Source organism: Procambarus clarkii, chromosome 5 (assembly GCF_040958095.1).
Source record: "Procambarus clarkii isolate CNS0578487 chromosome 5, FALCON_Pclarkii_2.0, whole genome shotgun sequence".
In the NCBI taxonomy this organism is placed as follows: domain Eukaryota; kingdom Metazoa; phylum Arthropoda; class Malacostraca; order Decapoda; family Cambaridae; genus Procambarus; species Procambarus clarkii.
The window spans coordinates 40,275,770-40,291,844 of NC_091154.1; the positions used below are offsets into that span (position 1 = coordinate 40,275,770).

Below are 16,075 nucleotides of genomic sequence, written 5' to 3' on the forward strand. Positions count from 1 at the left end.
TTTACTGCTAGGTAAATAGAGGCGTCAGGTGAAAGGAAACGTGCCCAAACGTCTCCATTCTGTTGTAGGACTCGAATCCAGATCCTTTCAGTTGTGAAGTGATTGTGGTGATTACTGCGCTTCAGGCTCCAGGTAGGAAGTAACATGAGGATACTTCGGTCTCATGAATGAGTGGGCCCTGTCCCTCGCCGTCCTCAGCTGTGTCACCCCCTGTTATACAGCTGTCTTCCTCCCGTCACAGTCACGTCTAACACACAGTCACGTCTGACACGTGTTAAATTATCGTCTCTTTAACCTGCTTTATCTAAATCTATTTTATATATGAATTTACACATTTTAGTGTTAATTGCATTTTATGACGTAAGTAATAGTGAGTGATCATATTCAGTAGCGACCGCGTTCAGCGCCGTCGGGAGGGGCGGCCAGACGCAGTACCGCCGGAACCACCACGCGGGAATTGGCAATTAAGGTCACGTACTTATTATGGATGATTGTTAGAGGTTGGGCGGGAGGAGGGGATGGGGGATAGTGGGGGGGGGGAGTGGCTCTGTGTGTGTGTGTGTGTGTGCACTCAACTTGTAGTGCTTGCGGGGGTTGAAGTTAGGCTCTTTGGTCCCGCCTCTCAACCGTCAATCAACTGGTGTACAGGTTCCTGAGCCTACTGGGGCTCTATCATATCTACATTTGAAACTGTGTATGGAGTCAGCCTCCACCACATCACTGTCTAAAGCATTCCATCTGTTAACTACTCTGACACTGAAAAAGTTCTTTCTAACGTCCCTGTGGCTCATTTGGGTACTTAGTTTCCACCTGTGTCCCCTTTGTGCTAAATAATCTGTTTACCCTGTCAATTCCCCTGAGAATGTTGTATGTGGTGACCGATCTCCACCAATTAACTTTCAAATTCATTCCATATTTATACTTTTCTGACGCTAAAGAAGTTGTATCTCTCATGTGTGTGTGTGTGTGTGTGTGTGTGTGTGTGTGTGTGTGTGTGTGGGTCATTCAGATAGTTACAGTTCTCACCTGTGCCTCTTATTCATGTCCTCCCTGCCAATGTCTACCCCTGACAATTCCCCCAGAGTATTTTTTATGTCGTGATCATATCTTCCTCTTGATTCTTCAGTCGTCGTCTGACGTGAGGAACAACGTCTTCAGTATTTCGCCTTAATGCATGCCTCTTCTCTGGACTTGTTCAGTGACATTCCTCTGGACTTTCTCCTGCTTCATGTTGTGTTTGAGGAGATATGGGGCCCATGTTGGGGCCACATGTTCCACAGTTGGCCTGCCATGTTGGCCTGCCATGTTGGACTGCCATGTTGACCTGTACAGTGTTTTGACGGATTTCTTCCATACCGAGTGCTTGTAATGTCTTGCATACACCGCTGGTGTTATCCGGTTAAAGTTTGCCTCAGTGGACAGATTTATACGTAATCTACATTGTTTCACAGTTCGACATTTGCATACCTACACACACACACACACACACACACACACACACACACACACACACACACACACACACACACATGTATGTGCACACAAACACACTCATAAACATACATACACACATAAACACACACACACGTACTGTTAGAGAAATCGCATATGTTCTTAAATATGTCATATGTGCTCTTTAAAAACCCGAAATAGCACTTAATTAATTCACATATACTCCACTTTTAAATTATACTCAGTCGCATATAAAGGCTTATAGTTGGGCTTTAAGTATTCATTCATACGCTCATACTCCCTCATGAAACATACACACATACACCCTCACCAAACATATACACATACTCCCTCATCAAACATACACACACCCTCACCAAACACACTCCCTCATCAAACATACACACACCCTCACCAAACACACACACACACTCCCTCACCAAACATACATACACACACACCCTCACCAAACATACACACACACTCCCTCGCCAAACATACACACACACTCCCTCACCAAACATACATACACACACACCCTCACCAAACACACACACACACTCCCTCATCAAACACACACACACACACTCCCTCACCAAACACACACACACACTCCCTCACCAAACATACACACACACACACCCTCACCAAACATACACACACACACCCTCACCAAACACACACACACACACACCCTCACCAAACACACACACACACACACCCTCACCAAACATACACACACACACCCTCGCGTGCCACTCAGACACACGAGACGCCATAAGAAAGACAATATAATTAAGGTAACTTGGAACACAAAAAAGGATCAGTGTTGTCTTTTGAGTTGAGAGTCTCCGTCTGGCGTGACCTTTGACCTCCAGGTGTTGGGGTAGCCCACAAGACAGTTACTCCGGCACACACCTGTCTTTCTCCGTGACCTACACCACTGCCACACACAGGTATCTGGGTCCACACACACACACACACCTGCAATATAGGCGCCTCGTTCTCACCTGTTCCCCCAATCAAGACTAACAGACTGGGGGTTCACAGCCTGGGGTTCACAGACTGGGGTTCACAGACTGGGGTTCACAGACTGGGGTTCACAGCCTGGGGTTCACAGACTGGGGTTCACAGACTGGGGTTCACAGACTGGGGTTCACAGCCTGGGGTTCACAGACTGGGGTTCACAGACTGGGGTTCACAGACTGGGGTTCACAGACTGGGGTTCACAGCCTGGGGTTCACAGACTGGGGTTCACAGACTGGGGGTTCACAGCCTGGGGTTCACAGACTGGGGTTCACAGACTGGGGTTCACAGACTGGGGTTCACAGACTGGGGTTCACAGACTGGGGTTCACAGCCTGGGGTTCACAGACTGGGGTTCACAGACTGGGGGTTCACAGCCTGGGGTTCACAGACTGGGGTTCACAGACTGGGGTTCACAGACTGGGGTTCACAGACTGGGGTTCACAGACTGGGGTTCACAGACTGGGGTTCACAGCCTGGGGTTCACAGCCTGGGGTTCACAGACTGGGGTTCACAGCCTGGGGTTCACAGACTGGGGTTCACAGACTGGGGTTCACAGACTGGGGGTTCACAGACTGGGGTTCACAGACTGGGGTTCACAGACTGGGGTTCACAGACTGGGGTTCACAGCCTGGGGTTCACAGCCTGGGGTTCACAGACTGGGGTTCACAGCCTGGGGTTCACAGACTGGGGTTCACAGACTGGGGTTCACAGACTGGGGGGAAACAGAAAATAACAGAAAAGTATTCCAGGGAACAGTGTTGGTCGAGGTATTATGAATGATGGATGTTTATGATAGTGCAGGTGTACGTGCACGTGCGTGTGTGCACGTGCGTGAGTGTGTATTGCTGTCCCTGCACGCGCGCGTGTGTAAGTTTTTCACCCTATATTATTGTCTCCCATCATGTGGGATGGTACACCAGGGTAGACCAGCTGCCTACGATGAATTAGGTGGGTTGGTTTACCTATGTTGTTGATACAGACGTCAGGTGACACCAGGTGAGGTCGGGTTCTTGGGCCCCGGCAGCCCGCCCGCGTGACCACACTGGATAACGCAGTTCTGCAACCTTGCAGGACCTGTTTTTAAAGTGCCTTCTAGTTAATGTGTGAGTGTGCGTGTAGTCATCTATTTGTGTCTGCAGGATCGAGCATTAGCGATTGATTGATGGAGGTTAAGCTAACCCAAGATGTGGCACGGGCATGAATAGCCCGTAAGAGCATTAGTTGTTGTTTTAGATTCAGTTATTGGGACAAAAAGTTGCAAGTAGCACGGGCTATGGTGATCCCGTAGTGGACTTACCTGGCACAGGAGCCGGGTTGTGTGAGCATTAGCTGTTGTTGTTTTAGATTTAGCTACTCAGAACGAAATGTCCATGTAGCACGGGCTATGGTGAGCCCGTAATTGAGTTCGGTTACTCGCGATAACAGTATTACTGTGATATTTGGGTCAAAGTTTTTAAATGGAGGTGGGGTTTCCTCCTTTTTCCCTGTTTCTTTTTTCGCTTCTGTTTTAGTGCACTGGTTTTAGTCTTGTTTTAATAACATTATCTTGGTGGCGGATGTAGATACAGAATGTTCACCAGTAAGTCCCATTCCTCAACGGCTTTTCTAATCATTGTAGTCGCTGTGGAATGTGCATGTAATGCAGCTGTTGTCGTTGGTTTAATGTTGAGTTTGATGCGCAGGGCTTCAGTAGCTTCACATTCCAGTAAGTAGTGCAATAGTGGCGCCTCTGCTTCTGTTCCACAGATGTGACACTCTTTTAACTATTGGGTTCATTACCTCCCAGCAGAACTTGTAACCAAGTCTGAGTCTGTGCATGGCTACTGCAATGTCTCTGGATATCTTTTTGTCAGGCTTGAAAGAGGAGTAGCCAGTGGCTTGTTCGTACCGTATCGCAGTGGATCTTCCTTCTGCTACTTTGGCTCTGTGGCGACTTGATAGTTGGGAGCATTTTCTTCTTGATTTGCTCCTTAATCTGTGAAAAGCTTTAACTGTTGTTATAGATTCAGCTACTCGGAACAAGTTCCAAGTATCACGGGCTATGGTGAGCCCGTAGAGGACTTACCTGGCATAGGAGCGGTGCTGTCTGAGCATTAACTGTTTCAGATTTAGCTACTCAGAACGAAGTGTCCATGTAGCACGGGCTATGGTGAGCCCGTACTGTAGCATTAACTGTTGTTGCTGTAGTTGTTAAAGATTTAGCTACTCAGGATGAAGTGTCCATGTAGCACGGGCTATGGTGATCCCGTGTGTAAGTCATGGTTGGTACATTAAGTAAGGAGAGTAAGGTGAAGCGTGGAGGCTGAGGGCCAGAGTGAGCTACTCGCAGCCTCCAGCAGCAGGAGTCGTAGCGTGACTCCACTTTCACTCTGGCTCACACATGTCCACATGTCATCCAAAAGTGAATATTATGTATTATGAAAAAAAACCACGTGTTTAATTGTGCGCTCAGGTTGTAGAAATGTTCCAGCGAAAGTTATAAGAGCGCGCGCACACTCACACACACACACACACACACACACACACACACGCGCACCCGCACACACACACACACACACACACTCACACACACACACACACACACACACACATACACATACACACACACACACACACACACACACACACACACACACACACACACACACGCACACGCACACATACACATACACATACACACACACACACACACACACACACACACACACACACACACGCACACACACACACACACACACACACACACACACACACACACACTTTTTTATTTTAATTATATCATGGAAATTATCTTAATAACTATGAAAAACTTCACATAACAACTTTGGCTGCATTTTCCAGCGAGTCTCAATTCGTTGGTGATTCAGTCGCTGCTGGAAATGATTGTAGTTGAGTCATTAGTAGTTAAGGGACCACTGTCGGCCATAATGTCTTGTCTTCCTCCTTCTCCTGTGATCTTCTTCATAATTCAAGGAGGTTGAGTGAGACAATAAGATACACCTCAACCTCTTCATTATCTCCCAAACTTACGAGTCGTCTTGTCGCATTTTGTGGTACCTGTTGTGTACCCCCGGTGGTGGCTGTACCCCCGGTGGTGGCTGTACCCCAGGGGGGGAGTTCCTGGGGACCGGTGTTCCGTCTGACTGTTGGTGTACAGCGTCGGTTTGACGTTACAAATATCAATCACCTGCTGGGTATCAGCAAAGACCTTCACACATCAGTGATAACTGCCATCACTGGCTGTGCTGCCACACTCTCTCACCTGCCGTCATGGGCGGCTACACGCCATCACCCGTGGACTTGTGGTAAACTGAAAATCTAAATCCTTTTCGAGGAGGATTTTTTTGTTACATTCCCACCCTGAGGTCGCCTCCATGATGCCTCCAGACCACTCCTTCCTTCCCTACAGGCTCTACGTTACCTACTGGCCAGCGGAACACACACAAGTAGCAGCATTTTGGGCGGAGGGGCAGGATGATCAGCAGTGAAGTATGGTTGCTGGCTGGTCAGTGAGCTTCTGTGGTGGTCATAATAACCTACCCGTGGTTGACGAGCCTCAGGACAAATACAACCAAAACCAGGCTGCTCGAGGGTATAGGAACCTGTCCTCGGGCATACTCGTCCATCCGGCCGCCGACCCCCAAAGACGTATTCATAAATTTTAATGAACCGTGAATTCAAAATAGGATTTTTTCGAATATAAATTAATATTATATTTTGGAATGTTGTGAAAAGGCAGGCGTAGGTTAGGTAAGGTTAGGTTGAGTTAGGTTAGGTTACGTTAGGTTGAGTTAGGTTAGGCTAGGTTAGGTGTTTAGCTTCTGTTGACAATTATTTATATATGTAGTAAGTGGGTTAAACTTTTCAATCATTCATTGATAGTCCCACGGCCATTCCAAAAGGCGCATTGATCAATTTTAAGGTAATGCGTATTAAAAATTGATGTGTTCTCATTTATATATTTATATTATCATATATTAGTATTATTATATATTAATATTATTATATATTAGAGTTCTAGGAATAGGTTAGGTTAGGGTTTAGGCTGTGTTGACGATTATTTGTAAATGACCTCTGTGAGGAACAAATCCACCTGTGGCAGCGGGATTACGCTGCGGGGATTATTTACAGCGGGGGTTGGCAGCGGGATTACAAGCACTTGGGGCCAGATTCACGAAACCACTTACGAAAGCACTTTCGAACCTGTACATCTTTTCTCAATCTTTGGCGGCTTTGTTTACAATTATTAAACAGTTAATGAGCTACGAAGCACCAGGAGGCTGTTTAGAACAATAACAACAGTTGATTGGGAAGTTTTCATGCTTGTAAACTGTTTAATAAATGTAACCAAAGCCGTCAAAGATTAAGGAAAGATGTACACGTTCGTAAGTGCTAGTGTAAGTGCTTTCGTGAATCTGGCCCCATGCACCCGCCAAACCCCCTGTGTATGAAGAATAAACGGTTTACACACGATTCACAACTGCTGACGTTCGAACACTTCCGGAACAAGTGCTTCACTGACGAATTTTGTTCGAACCACAACGCTGTAAATGCTTCACCCACGTACTACAAATACAAATAATCGCTAACAGATCCTAAACACCTAACCTAACCAATGCCTAAATATTTACAATATGGTAATATAGAATCATACTATTTTTTTATTTTGGAAAATTCCTGTTTTGAATGAACATCATGTTAAAATATATGAACGCGTCTTTGGGGGTCGACCGCTGGATGGAATGGACTTGGTCTGAGGACGGGTTGATTCGAACATAGGAAGGTAACGAAACAATATTCGAGGAAAGTTCGATAATCATCAGTTGTGTGTCGTGTTTAAAACCAGGTTTCACTCATAAACAATGGGTACTTTGCTTATTGGATTAACAAGCGTAGTGTTGGGGAAGGGCTGAGTACTGGTACTAAATCAAACCGAACCTTAAATTACGGATGGTTTAATTGATGTCACTCCAGTACGTTAACTACTCTGCCAGCAATCTGGTAATTTCAAACTGTACCGGAGAAACTTTAGGTCGACAATAAATCTTATGATAATTATATATTAAATTAGAGAAACGTGATCGGTGATTTACAGCGAAGATTATCATACCTCCCCCGTGTCCACACCCCCCCCCCTCCCACCTCACCTCACCTCACCGCAGGCGACGAGCCGCCCCGGACACCGCCGGAGCCGCCACTACCACCATCACTGCCGCAGCCGCCACTACCACCACCATCACCACCACAAGCACCACCTCCTCCATCACCGCCGACACCAGCGCCGCCCCCATCACCACCTCCTTGTTTGCTGGTATTTAAGATTTGCTATCTGGAACAAAAAATTCCAAGTAGCACGGGCTATGGTGAGCCCCCCCGTAGTCACCACCTCCATCAGCCACCATCACTGCTATGCATCTTAATCAAGTTCTGGTGGGAGAAGTCCTGTGTGTGTGTGTGTGTGTGTGATGGTTTTGCCTTACCAGTTTAGCAAACCTGTGACTCACTAAGGACACTACGACTCCCTGAGGACCATAGGGACGGTGAGGTGTGGAACGCGTCGGTCTTGTACGGTAAGCTTGTGTGTTACTCGCTCCCGTCTACCGAGAGCTCATGTTTAACAAATCTCTTAACCCCGTCCATGGAGGACAGAAGAAAATGTATATATGCTGGTTAGCATTGTAAATGTGTGGCCACGTCTGTGGTAGAACAATAATGATAATAATAATAATAAAACACTTGTCTAGCCTTGGTATTTGCCACAAAACAAAACAAAAAATTCAACAAAATGGAACCTTGAGGACCAAGGATGATGGAGTTTAGATGGAAGGCGTAACAGAATTTAGTTTATCTGCTTCGAATCCGATTGCTATTTCAAACTACTGTCACGGGATCCAACTCTTTTTGACCAAGAGTTGGATCCCGTGAGATCCAACTCTTTCTGACCTGAAACTTAAGATTTTTATAACTCTTCTTGTTTAAAAATTAAATGTACTTTACAAGCAGCCTAGCTATACTCGTCCATACACATTCATGAATTGTTCTGTACATTATAAGGTATAACGGTGTTTTCTCAAATAGAAATTAATTTTTGTATTAATCATAGTTTTATATGGTGTTAGGCTTAGGGTAGGTTAAGTTAGGTGTTTTTATTATACTGGTAAATCTTTTAACTCGGGCGAGGCTTGTCCTAGAGCAGCAGCAGCAGCTGTTCCCAGAGACGCAGTCATATATTTAACAGCCTGTCCTCATCAACAAAGGTAAATGCTCGTTAATCTAGTTATCAAACCCTTGTTTATAAATGGAAAAACTGTGTTTGTATTTGAATTACATGGATAAAGCATTTACAGAGCTGCCATTCGAACAGAAGTTGTCAGCGAAGGACTGTTCGAGAAATCACCGAACGTCATCGCTTGTCATTCGTGTAAACAGTTTTTCATTCATGAACGGGTTTGTTGGTTGAATTAACGAGCATTTGGCATTGACGAAGTGGGGCTGTTTAGAGAAAATTTCAAATTTTCTGATCTCGGACTCTCCAATTTTTAATTTCTTTCATTTATCGTGTGTTGATAATGCGTGTCGAGCATCGACACTCACAAGACTGAGATGACTCTGCATTGATTCCTTGCCAGTAGGAATACAGTCGTGTAGATGATGAGTTCTGTAGCCCGGTGGATTATCACTGCTGTAGCTGTGCACTCGCCTAGTTGTGCTTGCGGGGGTTGAGCTCTGGCTCTGGTCCCGCCTCTCAACTGTCAATCAACTGGTGTACAGATTCCTGAGCCTACTGGGCTCTATCATATCTACATTTGAAACTGTGTATGGAGTCAGCCTCCACCACATCACTGCCTAATGCATTCCATGCGTTAACTACTCTGACACCGAAAAAGTTCCTTCTAACGTCCCTGTGGCTCATGTGGGTACTCGGTTTCCACCTGTGACCCCTTGTTCGAGTCCCACCCGTGTTGAATAGTTTATCCTTATCTACCCTGTCAATCCCTTTGATAATTTTGTAGGTAGTGATCATGTCTCCCCTTACACTTCCGAATTCAAGTGTCGTTAGCTAATGGCATACCTCTGAACGTTTTTCAGCTTCGTCTTGTGCTTGACAAGGTACGGGCTCCATGCTGGTGCCGCATACTCCAGGCGTCGCGTGGATGATTGCTGTTGCAGCCGTGTAGGGGTTCACCATTGTATGTTTGTTATTACACACACACACACACACACACACATACACACATACACACATACACACATACACACATACACACATACACACACACACACACACACACACACACACACATACACACTGCCCCACCTTCAGTAGTCGCCTGCAACAGTCAGGATCTCTCTCGTTTCTTCATCAAAACACAAGCATTACTTGATGCCAGACCCTTGGGAGCCCGGCCATCTGGTGAGACCAGGAGGTAATCCTCACCACACTCCTCTCACCCGGGAAGTGTTCACAGTCTGGTGGATCAGGAAGTGTCTCTACGCCCTACACGACCATCCTTGGCTTGAACGAGGGGAAAAAGCATGTTAGTCTATCAATATCTTCAATATTTTGTTAAAATTTAATAGTTTTTTACGAAAGTCAAATATCCCGGACCGCTAAGATGCGCCCTTGCTCTACTGCGCGTTTAGTTATCATCATATTGACGGATATATTTACATATTTGAGGAGAGAATGTCTTAAAATATATATATATTGTGCTCCCAAGATATTATTTGTGACGAGTAAATTCCTTTCGAACAGCTCTTACGTAAAAATAAACATCGGGAAGAGCCTTGTAAGGTGGCCGCCTACAGGCACCTCCACCCTACATGCGGGCCAGCCCTCACCTGGAGAGAGACGCGGGCCAACCCTCACCCCTCACCTGGAGAGACAAGCGGGCCAGCCCTCACCTGGAGAGACAAGCGGGCCAGCCCTCACCTGGAGAGACACGCGGGCCAGCCCTCACCCCTCACCTGGAGAGACAAGTGGGCCAGCCCTCACCTGGAGAGACAAGCGGGCCAGCCCTCACCTGGAGAGACACGCGGGCCAGCCCTCACCCCTCACCTGGAGAGACAAGCGGGCCAGCCCTCACCCCTCACCTGGAGAGACAAGCGGGCCAGCCCTCACCCTCCCTGGAGAGACAAGCGGGCCAGCCCTCACCCTCCCTGGAGAGACAAGCGGGCCAGCCCTCACCCTCCCTGGAGAGACAAGCGGGCCAGCCCTCACCCTCACCTGGAGAGACAAGCGGGCCAGCCCTCACCCTCACCTGGAGAGACAAGCGGGCCAGCCCTCACCCTCCCTGGAGAGACAAGCGGGCCAGCCCTCACCCTCCCTGGAGAGACAAGCGGGCCAGCCCTCACCCTTCACTGCAGTTGAGGACCAACGCAGTGAAAGTCGCCCGCATGCTCCGGTGATGGCTAGCTGTCATAAGCGATAAAATACCGATCAATCGCTTCAACCATTTATCATATCAGGGACAGACTGTCCTTGTAGTTAACGGCGTAGTGCTTATCTGTGTCCTCCAGGGCTGCCTTGGCCCCTCGCCCTCCTGGTCTGGAAGCTGGACTTACCATACTGTGGTGCCTCGTCTCAGTCTTTGACTTTGTGATTTCAGGAATGCTGAGATGTAATAGTGGTTTCACATTCTTGAGTGAGTGGAATATCTTCACAGGATGGACACACACACACACACACACACACACACACACACACACACACACACACACACACACACATATAGGCCACTGCCAACTACTTTGGAGATGCAGGCAGAAGTGAAAGGGAAGGTACTCCATTGGATAAGGGAGTACCTAAGTAACGGAAGACAGCGGATCACTGTGAGGGGTCAGGCCTCAGATTGGCGAGGCGTCACCAGTGAAGTCCCGCAGGGTTCAGGCCTTGCACCTATACTATTTCTGATATATGTAAATGATCTACCAGAGGGTATAGAATCGTTCCTCTCAATGTTTGATGATGATGCAAAAATTATGAGGATGATTAAGACAGAGGAAGATAGTATGAGGCTACAAGATGACCTAGACAGACTGAATGAATGATCCAACAAATGGCTACTAAATTTCAACCCGAGTAAATGTAAGGTAATGAAATTAGGCGGAGGAAATAGGAGGCCAGACACAAGATACCGAATGGGAGATGAAGTCCTTTATGAAACGGACAGAGAAAGATCTAGGAGTTGATATCACACCAAACCTGTCTCCTGAAGCCCACATAAAAAGAATAACAATGGCGTATGCGAGGCTGGTTAGCATCAAAACTGCCTTCAGGAACCTGTGTAAGGAATCATTCAGAACCTTGTATACCACATATGTAAGACCAATCCTGGAGTATGCGGCCCCAGCATGGAGCCCGTACCTTGTCAAGCGTAAGACGAAGCTGGAAAAAGTTTAGAGGTATGCCACTAGGCTAGTCCCAGAACTAAGAGGCATGAGTTATGAGGAAAGGCTGCGTGAGATGCACCTCACGACACTGGAAGACAGAAGAGTAAGGGGAGACATGATCACTACCTACACAATTCTCAGAGGAATCGACAGGGTAGATAAAGAGAAACTGTTTAACACGGGTGGAACGCGAACAAGGGGACACAGGTGGAAACTGAGTACCCAAATGAGCCACAGGGACGTTTGAAAGATCTTTTTTGGTGTCAGAGTAGTTAACAGGTGGAATGCATCAGGCAGTGATGTGGTAGAGGCTGACTCCATACACAGTTTCAAATGTAGATATGATAGAGCCCAGTAGGCTCAGGAATCTGTACACCAGTTGATTGACAGTTGAGAGGCGGGACCAAAGAGCCAAAGCTCAACCCCCGCAAGCACAACTAGGTGAGCACACACTCAGGGTGTACGCAGACTCCTTCATTAAAGTCTCTGCTGCTGATGCAAAAATTACATAAATGATGAATATTATGGAAGACTACAAGGAGCTCGAGTACAATATAACTTGCCACCATCTGGCCTGTCACGACCACCATCTGGTGACTGTAATTTTGAGTTTAAATATTTAAATACTGTTCTCTAGATCAGATAATCAACATTTGTTAATGTTGATTATCTGATTATCGGTCAAAGCAAAATTGTCCATGGTATGAAACCCTGGGATTCATACCTTGGATTCATAACAATGAACTCCAACATGCTGTGTTGTAGCGAGGCTAGGCTATCCATCCTCCATAAACGATAATATTTCTGGACCTACTGACCGTGTCGTGCAGGCTGCTGCTTGGGTAACAGCTGTTGCAAAGGGCGTTGATCGCTAGGAATTGGGCGTTAGGTTAGCTAGACATTTCCAATAGTCGATTCGACCATTAGTTTACCGTTAAAGCTTGTCCAATAGGCGCTGTCTATAGTGCGTTAGACGTCCAAGCCAACCATCAGAAAATAGTGAGGGGGAAGGGGGTGATTCAATGTACTTAAAGCTTATTTAACGGGCGGGTCTACAGCATGTAAGAGGTTCCTCAACGGTCTGGGCCCATAGTCTGGAGAGGTCCCTCAACGGGCCAGCTCGCAGCCTTCATGCGCCCTGGACGTCTCCTGGGTTCACTGTCGTACAAGTCAACACCACTAATCGTGACGAAATGCAAGACAGGATGAAGTCATGCTACAGAGACGAGGAAAACCATAAATATTTAATTTCCGTTATACGGAAAAACGTCAAATGACGCTCAGGTTTGGGAATTAGCGACGCTGGTGAGAGTATATGGAGAGGACACGCACCTCCACGGTATTGAGGGCGTTGCACAAGGGCCCCAGAGCCAGCAGTGGACTGAGTAGTGTTGTGGAGGGTCTGCCACGACACAATGTTAGTGTCAAACAACGGCTCCTTCAGCACCCGAAGTGGAGTGACAGAATCCACACGAATACAGATGTACATGTGCTAGTCAGCCTTCTGCTCTCCATGACATCATCCAGTTCCTCGTCACCAGTCGTGACGTCGTCCAGTTCCCCCATCACCAGTCGTAACGTCAGCATGGCTGACCCCCTGGAGCTCCGTGGCCCAGGAAACACCATGGAACACCGACCTGGCTGACCCCTGGAGCTCCCGTGACCCAGGAAACACTTTCACTCTAGGATAATCATAGCTGGAGAGAGGGTGGCCATTGTGCCTTTACTTCAGCGCCGCTCCTGCCTCTCATGTCACAATTTGCACAATATTGCTTCCCCTTCACTCAGAGTATACCATCGGTCCTCTCGCCAGCCCTTCACTCGGGGTATACTATGCGTTCCTCTGCCAGCCCTTCACTCGGATTATACTGTCAACTCACCTGCCCGCCCTTCACAAGGGGCTACCTGAGCACTCTTTGTTAGTGGATGAGGCAGAAGTCGGTTTGAAATTTACTGTAAAAAAGTGACAATAATCGTATTATATTGCTAGATGTTGACGTGGTGTTAGGCATAAGATCAGCTTTACTACCCCGCTGTTGGAACCCCGGGCTCCTTGCTTCGGTCAGTGACTGCTGCTCTGACCACTATACACCCTGAAAGATTTAGGAATGTCTCCATCATCATCTGTGAATTTGCTTTCTGTGGGATTTATTCCTCCAAGTAGGTAGACTCGAGCAGATACTCGTAACCGATTAATTCTGACACCTCTCGTGTTCTCATTTATAGTAATCTGCCGCCCAGTACTGAATTTAGGCTGGCCTTCCACCTAGGACTGAACCTGACGTAGCCTAGCCTTCCACCCAGCACTAAACCTGACGTAGCCTAGCCTTCCACCCAGCACTGAACCTGACGTAGCCTAGCCTTCCACCCAGCACTGAACCTGACGTAGCCTAGCCTTCCACCCAGCACTGAACCTGACGTAGCCTAGCCTTCCACCCAGAACTGAACCTGACGTAGCCTAGCCTTCCACTCAGTACTGAACCTGACGTAGCCTAGCCTTCCACCCAGTACTGAACCTGACGTAGCCTAGCCTTCCACCCAGTACTGAACCTGACGTAGCCTAGCCTTCCACCCAGAACTGAACCTGACGTAGCCTAGCCTTCCACCCAGTACTGAACCTGACGTAGCCTAGCCTTCCACCCAGTACTGAACCTGACGTAGCCTAGCCTTCCACCCAGTACTGAACCTGACGTAGCCTAGCCTTCCACCCAGAACTGAACCTGACGTAGCCTAGCCTTCCACCCAGTACTGAACCTGACGTAGCCTAGCCTTCCACCCAGTACTGAACCTGACGTAGCCTAGCCTTCCACCCAGCACTGAACCTGACGTAGCCTAGCCTTCCACCCAGTACTGAACCTGACGTAGCCTAGACTTCCACCCAGTACTGAACCTGACGTAGCCTAGCCTTCCACCCAGCACTGAACCTGACGTAGCCTAGCCTTCCACCCAGCACTGAACCTGACGTAGCCTAGCCTTCCACCCAGCACTGAACCAGACGTAGCCTAGCCTTCCACCCAGCACTGAACCTGACGTAGCCTATAGCCTTCCACCCAGCACTGAACCTGACGTAGCCTAGCCTTCCACCCAGCACTGAACCTGACGTATCCTAGCCTTCCACCCAGCACTGAGCCTGACGTAGCCTAGCCTTCCACCCAGCACTGAACCTGACGTAGCCTAGCCTTCCACCCACTACTTAACCTGACGTAGCCTTAGCCTTCCACCCAGCACTGAACCTGACGTAGCCTAGCCTTCCACCCAGCACTGAACCTGACGTATCCTAGCCTTCCACCCAGCACTGAGCCTGACGTAGCCTAGCCTTCCACCCAGCACTGAACCTGACGTAGCCTAGCCTTCCACCCACTACTTAACCTGACGTAGCCTTAGCCTTCCACCCAGCACTGAACCTGACGTAGCCTAGCCTTCCACCCAGCACTGAACCTGACGTAGCCTAGCCTTCCACCCACTACTTAACCTGACGTAGCCTTAGCCTTCCACCCAGCACTAAACCTGACGTAGCCTAGCCTTCCACCCAGCACTGAACAAGACATATCACCACACTGTTCCTATAAACACAGATGACCACAACCTTCAAAGTACCCACACTGAAAAACTTCATAAATAGGAATGTGAAATGCGACAATGATACAGACCATATAATGCACTACAAATGTCTTAAATACCTAACCTAACTTTGCGAGAACCAACATATACCAGTGCTACCAACCTCTGCAGAAAACTAAGATAGAGCAATAATTGACGATCCCAGCAGGAGTCTGAGAGCCCCAAGGACACCCTCGAACAACGACCACGAGCACAGCCAGCGACCCTCCGCGTCATGCTGACCATCCACAGAACAATGCTCTCTGTCAGACTACAACACCCACAATATTCTGCCACTAAATAAGAGACCCTTGGGGGGAAAAAGTTTGCGAAAGGCTGTAACACTCGTGTCCAGCTGGTCCTCGAGTCGTTATTAACGAGGGACGGTAATTGTGTATTCCAGCAGCAGCGGATGAGTTCACCCAACACTCACCCAGACTCTCACGTCACCTCCCTCCCTGTGTTCACCCTCTACACCCACCTCCACGTCTGTTACTGGTAACAAACTACGTACTCTTAAGTGTTGTTTCCTCGTGACCGTCATCCTACCACCGTAACCGGCTTGGTGACTCGGATAATTTTTATATCGTTCGGCTTATGCG

At 47.8% G+C, this 16,075-nt stretch overlaps 1 protein-coding gene across 1 annotated transcript in view; it reads left to right on the forward strand.

Moving 5' to 3' along the window:
• Positions 1-16,075, forward strand: part of LOC123763277 (mucin-2) — a 67,777-nt gene that overhangs the window by 25,814 nt on the left and 25,888 nt on the right. The window lies entirely within an intron of this gene.